This window comes from Rana temporaria, chromosome 1 (genome assembly GCF_905171775.1).
Source record: "Rana temporaria chromosome 1, aRanTem1.1, whole genome shotgun sequence".
Classification (NCBI taxonomy): Eukaryota; Metazoa; Chordata; class Amphibia; order Anura; family Ranidae; genus Rana; species Rana temporaria.
The window spans coordinates 157472063-157488146 of NC_053489.1; the positions used below are offsets into that span (position 1 = coordinate 157472063).

General features: G+C 45.8%; 1 protein-coding gene across 1 annotated transcript in view; it reads right to left on the bottom strand.

The window, feature by feature from the left end:
• Nucleotides 1-15534, bottom strand: part of C1H5orf63 (chromosome 1 C5orf63 homolog) — a 108165-nt gene extending 92631 nt beyond the window's left edge. The window contains exon 1 of the mRNA XM_040344737.1: nt 15470-15534. The gene's annotated coding sequence lies outside the window, so the exon portion shown is untranslated. The remainder of the gene's footprint in view (nt 1-15469) is intronic.
• Nucleotides 15535-16084: the final 550 nt, after the last annotated feature.

The following is a 16084-nucleotide window of genomic DNA, read 5'->3' on the forward strand; positions in this document are numbered from 1 at the left end:
CTTGCTGGAGGCTATTTTGCTGACGCCCAGAGCCCTGACCAGCAGTAAATCATGAAGTGGAACTAAACCCATCGATTTAATTGTTTAAAAAAAAAAAAACAGCTACATTCCGTGAATGCCAGGATTTTTAACAGTTACATTTACTTGTGTTCTCAACCAAACTGCCAAACCATCAAATGGCAGATGTCACATCTGCAGCGCCATGGCAGTTGCAGATCAAACAGAGGCAGCTTCCTTGGCTGAAAGGATATAAGGGTTTCATTTCACTTTAAGGCTTTCAGCAGATTAGCCTCTACAAATTCAGCAGTGACTAAAAATCAAGATCAACTGAGCATGTGTAGAGCAGGTTGAACAGTATAGACACTTATTTTTAATTATTTACATAGCTATACCTGCAAAATGGGCCAGCCTGAACTGATCTAGCAGAACTTACTTTTCTGACTAATGTTCCACATTAAGCCGGCCACGCATAAAGCCATCAAAAAAAGTTGCTTGATTCCCCCATCAACAGTCAGGGTTTATGGTGGAATCCCTCCCATGGAGCCATTATGTTCTCCTGGTGGAGAGAGCTGTCCTGGCCCGGGAGAACACACACTAATTATTGCTTGTGGCTATAGCCTCTGGCAGTATTCGCATGAAAAACGCGACAGGCTGGTTGTACCCAAGTTGATCAACTTGGGTACAAACAGCCTGCCCCTGCTCAACCAGACAAGATTAGAACCTCCTATGGCCACCTTTACTATGAGTGGTGTTTAAAACATTTGCTGCATAGCCTTTATATCTGCTCAAGCTCCCCTGTGTCAGAGTGGGGTGGCCAGAGTGACGGGGAGGGAGCACCAACAATGGGAGGGCAATGGGAGCCAGCAGGTGACATCATGGCTCTGGGAATTCCATTGTCAAGTGCTCTCTGCAACAGGGGACCAGAGGTTCTAAATCACATGACTGCAGGGGAGCAGATAAAAATAAAAGGTATTTCCACTGATCTTTTTAATAAAGACCAGGGTGGATAAAAATCAATGATTTAAAAAAAAAAAAATATTTCATAAAAGGCTTTTTGAGTAAAGATCTATCCAAAAATCGTTTTCTATTTAAAGGGGTTGTAAAGGTAAAAAAAGGTTTTCCTTCACCTTAGTGCAGTCCTCCTTCACTTACCTCACCATTTGATTTTGCTTTTAAATGTCCTTATTTCTTCTGAGAAACCCTCACTTCCTGTTCTTATGTCTGTAACTACACACAGTAATGCAAGGCTTTCTCCATGGTGTGGAGTGTCGTGCTCGCCCCCTCCCTTGGACTACAGGAGAGTCAGGACTCCCACTAAAACACAGCTCCTTTATCTGCAACGTAGAGAGCGTCCTGACTCTACTGTAGTCCAAGGGAGGGGGCGAGCACAACACTCCACACCAGGGATAAAGCCTTGCATTACTGTGTGAAGTTACAGACAGAAGAACAGGAAGTGAGGATTTCTCAGAAGAAATAAGGACATTTAAAAGCAAAATGTAAGGATGGAGGTAAGTGAAGGAGGACTGCACTAAGGTAAAGGAAGCTATTTAGGAAAAACATTTTTTACCTTTACAACCCCTTTAAGATACATTAATCATTTAGTCTATTCAGCATGAAATGGAGCTTAGTTATGTAGCATGAGGCTGTATATTCGGCAATATTTAAACTTTTGATAAACTCATTCAATGAATCCAAGCTCTGCAAGATGAAATAACATTGATGCATTCACATAATTTCACCGTAACCATGAGAAAAAAACAAAGTTCAGGAATATTCCTTTAGCCCATTGTTTTGTAAATCTATGTACACTACAAACTGTATGATTGAATCGGTTCACCAATTTACTAACCTGACAGCTTATTATTCTAAATAGGAAACCTTCAATTTGTTTGCAAATTTTAAAGATTCTAATAACCAGCAGGAATATGTCCGTACAAGAGCACTTCATTTCAGATCCATCATGGCAGCACCTGTTAGCGGGGATCCACTCACCTGCTGCTGCTACGTCTCTCACCTTGTTGTGTCACTGCCGCATCACCAGCCAAAACATTAAAGCGGGAGTTCACCCATTTATTAAATTTTTGCCCTTGTCCCCTTAGATCAGTGTTTCTCAATTCCAGTCCTCAGGCCCCCCCCAACAGGTCAGGTTTTCAGGATTTCCATTATTTTGCACAGGTGATTTGATCAGTTTCACTGCCTTAGTAATCACCACAGCCTTTTCATCTGAGGGAAATCCTGAAAACCTGACCTGTTGGGGGGGCCTGAGGACTGGAATTGAGAAACACTGCCTTAGATGGATGCTCGTTCGGTCTAGGGGAATCGGCTATTTGTATTAAAATATGATCCGTACTTACCCGTTTTCGAGATGCATCTTCTCCGTCGCTTCCGGGTATGGGTCTTCGGGAGCGGGCATTCCTTCTTGATTGACAGTCTTCCGAGAGGCTTCCGACGGTCGCATCCATCGCGTCACTCGTAGCCGAAAGAAGCCGAACGTCGGTGCGGCTCTATACTGCGCCAGCGCACCGACGTTCGGCTTCTTTCGGAAAATCGTGACGCGATGGATGCGACCGTCGGAAGCCTCTCGTAAGACTGTCAATCAAGAAGGAACGCCCATTCCCGCAGCCCATACCCGGAAGCGACGGAGAGGATGCATCTCGTAAACGGGTAAGTAATGCTCATATTTTAAAACAAATAGCCGATTCCCCTAGACAAAACGAGCAGGAATCTAAGGCTAAAAAGTGCCCTCTAAGGGTGAACCCCCGCTTTAAGGCTGCATTTACACCTGAGCGTTTTCAAAAAAACACTCCTAATATGCCTGAAAAAACGCCCAATAAGCAAAATCCCATTTATTTCAATGGCACCTGTTCACATCTGAGCGTTTTGTCACCTAAAGCAAAATGCCTGAAAAACGCCCTAAGCTCAAAACAGAAAATTTGCTTCTTTGGGGCAGATTACAGGCATTTTTCTGCTTTTTACATTGGTGACCTGAACAAAATCGCGGCATAAACGCAGTAAAAACCACGCAACTTTGAAACACTCAGGTGTGAATGCAGCCTGAAGTGAATGGGACTGTCAGTGAGTCAACAGCGGGTCAGAGGAGGAGCCACTGGGGGACAGAGATGACAGTTGCTCTTTAAAAATTATGATTTAAATCAAGCCTGTTTACTAGTGATTTAAATCAAATCCATTCTGATAAAGACTATGCAGAACAGGTAGGAGGAGGAAATTTTAACACCACTTGTTTTTAGCCTTTTTTCCACTTTAAGTATTAAAATTAGCGGGAGGAAATGGGGAATGTGCATTATTTCACACGTGTGGTTCGATCAGGTCGGCCTGTAAGTCTTTCAGGCAGGCCTTATCAGAAGTGCCATGTAAGTATATGATGTAAATGAATAAGCATCTGTTTACATCCACCTACTTCCAAGTCTGTACAAGTCAGGAAACAAAGGTCTACTTCCTTTCCATTTTGAATCACAGGGGGTCTAATGTAAATGTATGCAAGTCAGTTTACATCCGGCTGCCCAAAGATCCAACAAGGGTCCAGAAAACTCTGGTTTATGAATGCAATCAACACTGGACTGACATGGATGTCGCAAAAGTATGTTCATGGATTCCTCACTGATCAGACCGGATGTGAATGTACAATGTATATGTACAGCGCTGCGTAAATTGGCGGCGCTATACAAGTACCTGAAATACGGTAAATAAATAAATATCTCCTGTGTGAAAGGGGCATACGTTTTCTTTTTCAAGCTAAGAGCACTTTTAGCAAGTACAGAAAATACCTGGTGATCTTGTCAGAATCAGAGTGTCTGTGTCACTTCCTGTGAGCTGAAAAAAAAGCACAAAGAACGGAATCTTCATTGTGTAAAAATAATGTACCGGTATTTATTAATCCAACATATATTAGAGATGAACAAAGACAGACATGTTTAAAGCTCAGCATTGCTGACAACTAGAGATCAGCTCAGGTGTTCTCCGAACTTACCTCTAGCAGAACTCCAAATTCACAGTCTTTTTTTACACCAATGAGCTCTGAGTTATTCCCTCCCCCACAGCTGTGGAGCAGGAATGACCTGCAGCTCACAGAAGTAAAAGAAAGTGTGAGCTTGGAGTTAGGCTGGCGATAAGTCTGGAGAACGCTGGAGCTCATTTCTAGTACTAACCATGGCTCCTTCCATAGATACAATGAAGGAACAAGGGCTCATTTACACTCTGTTTGGCTTCAACACACATTATCGGCTAGTTTACACTTGCTTCAAAACAAGGATTTGGACAGGCTTTGTTAACGTCCCTGGCGGTATGATTATTTCAGATTTTAGGTGCTGAAAGCGGTACCATTATTTGCAAGGAAATTTGGCGTTTTATACTGTAGGCCTGTAATTTTTAGGAATAACTCACTTAAATCTGACCAAACAAGAGTCTAGTAGGCATCCCGGGTATGACATTTTTTTAAAAACAAAATTATAAATTATTATCGCCTTTAGGGATCAGGAAGGAATTTTTTCCCTGCCGCAGCACATTGGCCAGCTTGCCCAGGGTTTTTTGCCTTCCTCTGGACCAAAAAAAAAATAAAATCCCATTTTCCCTTGAGCTAGGATTCTCGAATCCTCTCTCACCCTACGCCCGCACCCCAGCCCTTGGTGACTGGCAACAATGGTTAAGTTGCGTTACTCTGCAGAAACCATTTGGGGTCTGAGACAATTCGCTACTACATTGCCTGCCGCCACCACAATAACCTTAAAATCAGATCAACTTTTGAGGTTCGATCATCGATCGATCGATCAAATATTTCAATCATTCAACACAGCTCAAGCACATATCATGTGCTTTGCTTAACACTAGATCAGCAGTTAAACACCGATCAGAAATCCATGATTTCTTACTACAATACGATCTAGACTGCCTCTTTATCACGGAAAGTTGGCTGTCAGACGATTGCAACACCATTCTCGGAGAACTGGTGCCAGCAAACTATCGCATCTTAACGGAAAATAGAATAGGGCAAAGGGGAGGAGGACTGGCGGTGATTCATAAGTCGCATATTGCAATCACTAAACCGGTCCTTCAAAATCCTCTTCCTTTCATGGAAACCCTTACGCTTCAACTTCAAGCTCATTCTCAGGAGACCGTTCATATTCTCCTCTGCTATAGGCCCCCTGGGCCCAAATCGCAGTTGATATCAGCATTAACGGAGTTCATCTCCACCTACACCCTTAGCGGTAATCATCTTTTGCTGCTCTGGGATTTCAATTTGTGGGCTAACTCCTCACAGGATCCCATCGCGGATGCCTGCATCAACCACCTGGAAGGATTTGGACTTCAACAACTTATACGCGGACCAACGCATGCTTCAGGTCACACACTCGACCTAATTTTCAGACAAAATCTGAAAATTAATATTGTGGGAAATGAACCTTTGCCATGGACAGACCACCATGCAATCAGCTTCATAATCCCCAGAACTCCATTAGTCATGAAAGTACCCAAGCCGGTGACAATACACTGGGCTAGATCTCAGAGGAAGCTCCACTCGGAACTCTTCAGATCTACCCTGGGAAACCGAATTGGGGCTATTCCTCCTCAGTTAGCAGCCTCAGATACTTTGGATGCCATTAATGCAGCTCTGCTACAGTCAGCCGACTTAGCAGCACCAAAGCGCAAACTTCGCAGCCGGGAAAATAAGTCCAGCTGGTTCAATAACCAACTGTCGCTATTGAAGCAAGAGCGCAGAAGGGCGGAAGCCTCCTGGAAAAGAAGTCCGTCAGAAGACCACCTCAACATCTACAAAGCAGTAACTACGCGCTATCACAAGGAAATTTTCAAAGCCAAAAAACTTCACTTCTCCAGGGTGATTAACAGCGCACTGAATCGCCCTCGCGAACTCTTCAGGATGGTCACCCAGACCATGAATCCTGGATGTCTAGAAGTCCCCACTTCAGACACCCAAGAGTTCTGCAATGAACTATCGGATTTCTTCATCGACAAAATTGAGAAAATTCGGGTAAGTATTCGGCAAAACAATACTCCACTCAGCCCCGTCTTCAATCAAAACAACGACCGAACGCCTCTACAATCAACTAAGTTCACTTTGGAACCCATCTCCATCGATACAACAAAAAAAATTCATTGGCCTGCTGCGCGACAGCACAGCACCGAATGACATCATTCCCACCAAGCTACTGAAGGAATGTGCCGACATCCTGGCGCCTCCGATCACGCAGCTTATAAATCAGTCATTTAAGGAAGGCATAGTGCCTTCCCTGCTGAAAGAGGGCACAATCCTGCCGATCTTGAAAAAACCTAATTTGGATCCTATGGACCCAACTCACCGCCGTCCCATAACAAGTCTAAATGCTCTGTCCAAGATAATGGAGAAAGTGGTGGTAAATCAGCTGCAACAGCATCTGGACACCCACAACCTACTCGATCCATTTCAATCCGGGTTCCGTCCCGGACACGGGACAGAAACGGCCTTACTGAAAATATGGGACGATGCGCTCGAGGCCGCAGACGAAGGAGAATCATCTCTCCTGGTTCTGCTGGACCTAAGCGCTGCTTTTGACACAGTAGACCATGGACTGCTACTGAGACGACTAACAGAAGTCGCCGGAGTCTCAGAAGATGCCTTACCATGGTTCTCCTCTTTTCTAGGAAACCGATCACAAACAGTGAAACTGGGATCCTTCACGTCAGAAAAACGCACGGTGACATGTGGGGTCCCCCAAGGATCCCCCTTATCACCAGTGCTGTTTAATATCTATCTTCGTCCTCTCTTTGATATTATCAGTAGCCATGAACTACTTTATCACTCTTATGCAGACGACACGCAGTTGTATTTTCGCATCTGCCACAAAAAGGATCATCATCTAAGTTTAGAGAACTGTCTCTCTTCAATAGAAAACTGGATGACTAAGAGTTATCTCAAACTCAATAGTGCTAAAACAGAACTCTTTATCTTCGATGCCAGTCGGAAGAAATCACCGACAACAAACTGGACACCATCTCCCATCCTGGGACAAATCATCGCCCCTAGCTCCAAAGTCAAAAGTCTGGGAGTCACGTTTGACACCTTCATGACAATGGACGCACAAATAGGGTCAGTAGTCAGCGGGGCGCACCATTTGATGCGCCTACTACGCAGACTGATTCCATTTATTCCCAAAGAAGACGTAGCAGTCGTGGTGGGATCTATCGTGAATTCCAGACTGGACTATGCAAATGCCCTTTACCTCGGGCTACCCAAGTACCAAATCGCTCGTCTCCAAGTCGTACAGAATACGGCCGCTAGACTGGTGACTGGGAAAAAATCTTGGGAATCAATCTCACCTTCACTGAGATCCCTTCACTGGCTGCCAGTGAAAGACAGAATTGCATTTAAAGCACTCTGCCTGACACATAAGTGCATCCATGGGAAGGCTCCTAGATATCTATGCGACAAGATCAAACCGCACAATTGCAGCCGCATTCTGCGTTCCACCGACCAAAATCTGGTCAAGGTTCCTATAACCGAATACAAGTCCAAAGGAGAAAGAAGGTTTGCTTTCCAGGGCCCCAGGCTTTGGAATGCTTTACCAACCAGCATTCGGTTGGAGCAAAACCACCTGTCTTTCAGAAGGCAGATCAAAACCCTGCTTTTCTGAAAGGCATGAGACACTAACAACAAGCGCCCAGAGGCGATTCAGTTCGCATGTGCCGCGCTATATAAGTTTTTCATTCATTCATTCATTCATTCATAATATAATAAATAATTATAACAAATAATAATATAATTCTAATAAAAATTATTCAATAATGTAATCAAATCAAAATCACTGAAATTTGCTCAGTTGCAGAATTGTCGCTGTCATTACTTTTATTTTTTTATGACGAATTTCCCCACAAATCGCTATCGCACAATTCTGCAAGTGATTATAATTTATTATCGCTGTTTTCTAGCTGCTCTAAAACCATTTTTGACATAAAGGGACACTTTTGGTTGCTATGGACAATCTACACTCTGCAGGCAGAAAGAACAGTTTTCACTATATAAAAGAACATGTAGGACACAGGACAGACCACTAGGGACAAGGGGGGTGTGTATTTTTTACATACAGTACTGTAATCTATAAGATTACAGTATACTGTATGTAATGTGTTTGTTTACTTTTTGGAATTTGGCGCCGTTCTCCGTCCCCATGCATCGTAACGTCGCAGGGAACGGAGCTCGGCGGCACACAGGCACTGTGAATCGAGCAAGGAGACACCGCTCACTCACACAGCGCGGCAGTGTCGCAGGATCCAGGGACAAGGTAAGTAAACACTGCCTGTGAATGCTGCAAGGCGAGCCCGAGTCTGACTCGGGGGGTTACCGATCGCAGCACAAAAATGTAACCCCGAGTCAGACTCGGGAATACTGCCCAGAGGGTTAAAGCTCTCTGAATGCCAGTAAAAGCTCATGTCACTAAATAAAATGTTTAGCTTACAGTCCTGTTTACACCTTGCTTTTGCTGTGCTTCAAAAATTATAACCCATGTAGCTTTAGTGGTGCTTCAAAGTCTCTATAGAAGTCTATGACAAAGCTCGCTTGAAGCCTTACCTAAAGCACCAAGCAAAAAGCAAGGTGTAAACAGGACTGTAAGCCAACTATTTTGTGACGGTATCGGTATGATATCCCCGTCAACGTTCCCTTCTTCCCATAACGACAATCACCCCAATATTCCACGAGGAGGGATATCCCTGCAATCGCCCAGAAAGCCACACATGAGACAAGCTTACTGCTAGAACAAGACACTTTATTGACACAAAAACTCAGCTTATATGTGGTTACAGCCTGTTAGGAACGCCCCCCTCACACAGTGGGGTTTCCCATACAGATTATAGGAGACAAGTCGGAGCCGACCCTGCAGACACGTTTCTTTAGATAAAGACATCAGCGGAGTTAATTACTAGGTGTAACAGCCTGACCACAATGAAGCAATCAGAATAATTAACATGAGCCACTTATCTAATCATTGTAAACAGTAAGGCTGGTCTCCTTCCCACACACAATAAATCAATTACCATTTGAACTAGGGAGCTGGCTGAGGAAGGGTCATTAACATGTCAATAGCTTGTGACACATGAATCCATCTAACCCACAATTTAACCAAGCAGGGAGATTTACACTGACATCCTTCACAATGGCCCCCCTTTTTCTCCCTGCTCCGGCAAACCCGGTTGGACCTTCCCTGGTCCAGTAGGGTTGACGGGTTCAGAGCTTTTAGTCCGAGGTTAACTCCGTTTGGCGTGACTGACCTCCATTGGTAACTGCTTCCGACTCAGGTATGCCACCGGGTCGTCAGATCACACGCCGGTCAGTCCCCAAGTCTTTGTGCGATCTGCAAAGTCACCAGAAGTCAGTGTGAAGACAGCGAATGGGTCTGTGCGCCGCCGTCTAGGTGTCCCGCTATGGGAGGGGGCAGGTTATGGCTCTGAAGTGACAATCACAGGAGATTCATAAAAAGAAAAAGTTATATTTGTTGAAATGCTGTAGCACTGGTGCGGGGGGGGGGAGAGGGGACTCAGAGCCCCATAAGGTCAGCCACCCCCTGCTCCCTCCGCAGCCGCCGGTTCTCCTCTTTGAGCTTCTCCAGCTCCATCTCCAGTTCATGGAGCCTGGGGGGGTCAGCCCGCTGTGACCTCAGGTGGTTGTTCTCCTCCTCCATGCGGCTTATGCACTCCTCCAGCTCTATGTACTCACGGATCAGATCCTGCTTGCTCATGTCCTGCAGGCTCTCCACGTGGTCCTTCATCATCAGGAACTGGGTGGTGGTGTAAGGGGCCACCGGTGGGCCCTTGGCGAACATCTCGGCCTGCATCTGGGGCGCCCGCTGCGATTCCATCTCCTCCAGTCGCTTCTTCTCCTCCCAGGTCCGCTGGTTATATGACTTCCAGGACCTCTTCTTCTTGGAGGGTAGCTGGCGGTGCCTCTTTCTGCCCAGCTCCCTCCAAGGCCCCTCCGGCTCATGGCGGTCGCCCATGACCAGCTGACAATGGTGTTCCCTGTTGTCCGTAATAACAGATTGTACCATGAGGGCTTCGTAAGGGGTGCCCAATGGTTCTTCCTGACCCAGCTCCTGGGGATCCCAAGCCGAGTCTACACAATGGGCTGCTGCTGGTGGGCGGTACCCCGGTTGAGACCAATTTGACCTGGTGTTGTCGTTCATGGGGCAATTCTGCTTGAAGTGACCCAACTGTTTGCACCGGAAGCAGCGTTGTTCGTTGTCCTCCTGGCGTGGGTAGCGAGGGCTAGATGTCATCGGTCTGTTAGGCGGTTGGTATCTAGCGGCTGGTGGGTGTGAGGGCGCCGTTGGTTGTGGAGGTTGTACCCGTGGTGTGACCTGGTTTGTCTTGCGAGTATCCGCATATTCATCCGCCAACTTCGCGGCCTCTGGTAGAGTCATGGGCCTGCGATCTCTCACCCAATCTTTGACATCCGTCTGGATGTGATTGTAAAATTGCTCCAGGAGCATTAGTTGCAAAATGTCCTCTGCGGTGGTGGCCTGGCTGCTGTTAACCCAGTTAGAGGCCGACAGGGACAGCTGGCATGCCCATTCTGCGTAAGAGTCTTTCGTGGTTTTGCGCGAGTCCCTGAACTTCTGTCGGTGGGACTCTGGGGTTACTGCATAACGAGCCAGGAGCGCTTCTTTAACCCGGGCGTAGCTATGGATATCCTGATCTGGCACGGTCCGGAAAGCATCAGAAGCTTTGCCTGACAGTTTGCCTGACAATATTGCAACCCACTCTCTTCTAGCTATTCGGTGCAGGTTACATTGTCGCTCAAAATCCGCCAGGTAGTTATCAATCTCACAGTCCTTTTCATCAAAAGCTTTAAAAGCGCTAAACGGAATCTTCCTTGCGTCTGCTGTGCTGTACTCACTGTTCGTAGAAGGTGCGGCTGCTTGTTGGACTGCTGCCAGTTTTAACTGTAGCTCTGCGTCCCTTATTTGTTTAGCCTCCTCCGCTAACAGGTCCATCACTTTCAGAACCACATCCGGCGTTGGGTTCGGGCCGAACCACGCTAGCTTCTCTCTCATTAGCTTGTTGGTTGGTGACTCCTCCTGAATCACTGGTGTCTCCATCTCTTGTACTGCTGGCGTTGCTGCAATCCCGTTCTCCTGGTCTAGCTCCATTAATTCTGCTATGATGACCCGCTTGGTTTTGTTGCTAGCGATCCTTCCACGAACTTCCAGTAGTTCTTCCAGTGTCTGCTTGGAATCCGGGTGTGAAGGGGAATAGAAGGGAAGATCCCGCTGCTACCAACCAATTGTGACGGTATCGGTATGATATCCCCGTCAACGTTCCCTTCTTCCCATAACGACAATCACCCCAATATTCCACGAGGAGGGATATCCCTGGAATCGCCCAGAAAGCCACACATGAGACAAGCTTACTGCTAGAACAAGACACTTTATTGACACAAAAACTCAGCTTATATGTGGTTACAGCCTGTTAGGAACGCCCCCCTCACACAGTGGGGTTTCCCATACAGATTATAGGAGACAAGTCGGAGCCGACCCTGCAGACACGTTTCTTTAGATAAAGACATCAGCGGAGTTAATTACTAGGTGTAACAGCCTGACCACAATGAAGCAATCAGAATAATTAACATGAGCCACTTATCTAATCATTGTAAACAGTAAGGCTGGTCTCCTTCCCACACACAATAAATCAATTACCATTTGAACTAGGGAGCTGGCTGAGGAAGGGTCATTAACATGTCAATAGCTTGTGACACATGAATCCATCTAACCCACAATTTAACCAAGCAGGGAGATTTACACTGACATCCTTCACATATTTTATTTAGTAACAGGAGCTCTGACTGGCGTTCAGAGAGCTTTAGCAAGGCGTGTCTGCAGCCTTGTATTGAAGCAAGTGTAAACTAGCCCCAAGTGTAGAAATGAAAGGAGATAGGAAGTGTTTTATTTCCATCATTTCTAGAGGAAAAGTAAAAGGGTATTTCCTCCCAGATCTGGACCAGAGCATCACTGAGCTCCTGAACAGACTGAGGTGCAACCTGGTGGCACTGGATGGACTAAAACATAATGTCCCAGAGGTGTTCTTTTGGATTTAGGTCAGGTGAGTGTGGGGGCCATTCAATGGTATCAATTTCTTCATCCTCCAGGAACTGGCTGCATGCTCTCGCCACATGAGGCCGGGCATTGTCGTGCACCAGGAGGAACTCAGGACCCACTGCACCAGCGTAGGGTCGGACAATGGGTCCAAGGATTTTGTCCCGATACCTAATGGTTGTCAGGGTGCCATTGTGTAGCCTGTAGAGGTCTGTGCGCCCCTCCATGGATATGCCTCCCCAGACCATCACTGATCAACCACCAAACTGGTCATGATGAACGATGTTACGGGCAGCATAAAGTTCTCCGCGGCTTCTCCAGACCCTTTCACGTCTGTCACATATGCTCAGGGTGAACCTGCTCTCATCTGTAAAAAGCATGGGGCACCAGTGGTGGACCTCACAATTCTGATGTTCAATGGAAATTGCCAATCGAGCTCCACAGTGTCCGTCACAGAGCACACTAGGGGATGTTTGGCCCTCAGGCCACCCCCATGAAGTCTGTTTCTGACTGTTTGGTCAGAGACATTCATACCACTGGCCTGCTGGAGGTCATTTTGTAGGGCTCTGACAGTGCTCATCCTGTTCCTCCTTGCAAAAATGAGCAGATACCGGACCTGCTGATGGGTTAAGGCAGGGCTCGACAAACACCCTAGAGAATAAAATGGCGGTTGTTGCAATACTTTCTGTCACACCGTATATGCACAGCGGTCTTACAAGTGCACTTTTTTTGGGGAAAAAATACACTTTTTTTCATTCAAAAATAAGACAACAGTAAAGTTATCCCAATTTTTTTTATATTGTCAAGGATAATGTTACGGCCAAACAAATTGATACCCAACATGTCACACTTCAAAATGGAGTCCGCTTGTGGAATGGCGACAAACTTTTACCCTTTAAAATCTCCATAGGCGACGTTTAAAAAATTCTAAAGGTTGCATGTTTTGAGTAACAGAGATGGTATAGGGCTAGAATTATTGCTCTTATTCTACCAATCGCGGTGATACCTCACATTAGTGGTTTAAATATGCGGGCGCTACTCGCATATGCGTTCGCTTCTGCGCGAAAGCTCGGCGGGACAGGGCGCGTTTTCTGGCTCCTAGATTCTAAGCAAATTTGTCAAACGCTGGGTTAAGGACCTTCTACGGCTCTGTCCAGCTCTCCTAGAGTAACTGCCTGTCTCCTGGAATCTCCTCCATGCTCTTGAGACTGTGCTGGGAGACACGGCAAACCTTCTGGCAATGTCACGTATTGATGTGCCATCCTGGAGGAGTTGGACTGCCAGTGCAACCTTTATAGGGTCCAAGTATCGCCTTGTGCTACGAGTAGTGACACTGACCCTAGCCAAATGCAAAACTAGTGAAAAAGTCAGAATAGATGAGTAGGGAAAAAAAATGTCAGACACCTCCACCTGAAAAAACATTCCTGTTTTGGAGGTTGTCTCATTGTTGCCCATCTAGTGCACCTGTTCATTTCAATTAACAGCAAAGCAGCTGAAACTGATTAACAACCCCCTCTGTAAACACCCCTCCCCCTCTGCTATTTAACTGACCAGATCAATATCCCAGGAGTTCTGATTCAAAAGTGTTCCTCAAATTTTTTTGAGCAGTGTATTACATTGTATTCTTGGTTTATAAACCCTTTTAAAGTTGTACTAAACTTAAGTATTAAAAGATAAGCTTACCTTTTTAGAATAAAAACATATTTTTGCAGAAAAATAAAAATGTGCACATGTATTATTTTCCCTGCAGGAGTCTGGAAAGCATTGCACTCGTGATCAGTGGTACAATGTCAGGCTTCTGCAGACAATCCCTGCAGCTTTCAGCCCATACCTCCACAGGGCTGTCAAGTTTGAAAGCTGCAGAGCTTTTAAATGAACTACAAGGGCGCTCATCAGCGCCCTCACCGGTCATTCAGAACTACAAGCCATCTGCCCCAGTAGATTACGGTACTTGGAAACTGAATGAATGACGTAGCCGTGTGGGTAAAGCCCTGCATAGCTATGATGTGTTTTTTTATTGTGACAGCGAGTGTGGGGAGAACACCCCCTGTCTACTGTTACAGGGGGAAGGGGAGGGAGAGGTGGTAGGAGCTGGAATGTGCTACATGCGTTTCCCCAAATATGGGTGGAACATGTTCCAAAAGGTGGAGTTTAAATAATTGTGAGCAAGCTGCTCTGCATTGCATAAGAGACATGCAATATATCTTCTGCAATAACAATCACTTACCTGCCTACTCACTGGGGTGTGTATGTGCAGCTCAGCATGCATTCTCAGCACACTGCAGCTGTACTGCAAAAAAAAAAAAGACTAACACCCATGTGCATGTGTGGAATGATGTCATTCCACCACTGACCAATCGATGGGCTAAAATCCAAGCACCCAGAAGTAATCGGGTAGAAGATGACAGTGGCTAGTGAGGGGTGTAACTGCTGCCTCACTGCAAGGTAAAAGGAGTATTTCAGAAAGTTTAGTTCTGCTTTAACCACTTAAAGACCGCCTCCTGCACATTTACGTCGCCAGAATGGCACGGCTGGGCACAAGCACGTACGTCCTCTTTAAGTGCCCAGCCGTGGGTCGCGTGAACGTGACCGCGGGACCCGATCGCTGCTGGAGTCCCGCGATTGGTCCCCGGAGCTGAAGAACGGGGAGAGCTGTGTGTAAACACAGCTTCCGCGTTCTTCACTGTGGCGCCATCATTGATCGTGTGTTCCCTTTTATAGGGAAACACAATCGATGACATCAGACCTACAGCCACACCCCCCCTACAGTTGTAAACACACATGAGGTCACCCCTTCAGCGCCCCCTTGTGGTTAACTCCAAAACTGCAATTGTCATTTTCACAGTAAAAAATTGAATTTTTTGCTGTGAAAATGACAATGGTCCCAAAAATGTGTCAAAATTGTCCGCCATAATGTCGCAGTCACGAAAAAAAAATCACTGATCGCCGCCATTAGTAGTAAAAAAAAAATATATATATATTAATAAAAATGCAATAAAACTATCCCCTATTTTGTAAATGTAATTTTTTCAAAATTGTCACTCTATTTTTTTTTTTAGCGCAAAAAATAAAAACCGCAGAGGTGATCAAATACCACCAAGAGAAAGCTCTATTTGTGGGGGAAAAAGGACGCCAATTTTGTTTGGGAGCAACATCGTACGACGCAATTGTCAGTTAAAGCGATGCAGTGCCGAATCGCAAAAACTGTCCGGGTCCTTTAGCTGCCTAAAGGTCCGGGTCTTAAGTGGTTAAGGGCATAGTTACACAAGCAGAGAGAGCCATACACTGTAAAAAAAAAACACGTTGATCTCCGCAGCCACCTGCACAGACCAAAGGCAGGCTGCAGCTGTACGCTGGCATATCCAAGCGCTTACCTGGGTAAGGATGTATGAGCGGACCTGTACGCAAACTTGGTCCTGGAGGGCATATCCATCCCCACATGCAGGTAAACACTCATATTATATATATATATATATATATATATATATATATATATATATAATATAATTCCCAGCATGCAGGCACAGGCTGTCCATCATTCTACAGACGGTGTAAACAGCGGTCAGTCCCGGCCGGGTACAGATACATGTTTTTTTATGGTGCACAAATCTCTGCACCCGGGTGAATGAGCCCTCATCCTGCTCACCCGACCATCCCATCACAGGACAGCTCCAGCTGCACAAAAAGATGAGCTTTGTCCTTGTATACTGCTGTATGGTGAGTGTCAGTATAAACCTGTCCACACAGAAACACCAATACCTGAACCAGTCCCTGAGTGATCATTATACTGACATGTTTTATAGCAATTGGAAGACATACATTGTCATTGTATCAGGGAAGAGGCAATAACTTGTAGTAAACAGTACAAATGAAACATAAACAGACACACGAAGTACAGACAACACACGTGTGTCACCCACCTCTTTCCTCACTATAGAGACGTCTCCCACGACTTTCACTTCCTGGGACCGCAGCTAATGTCACACTGC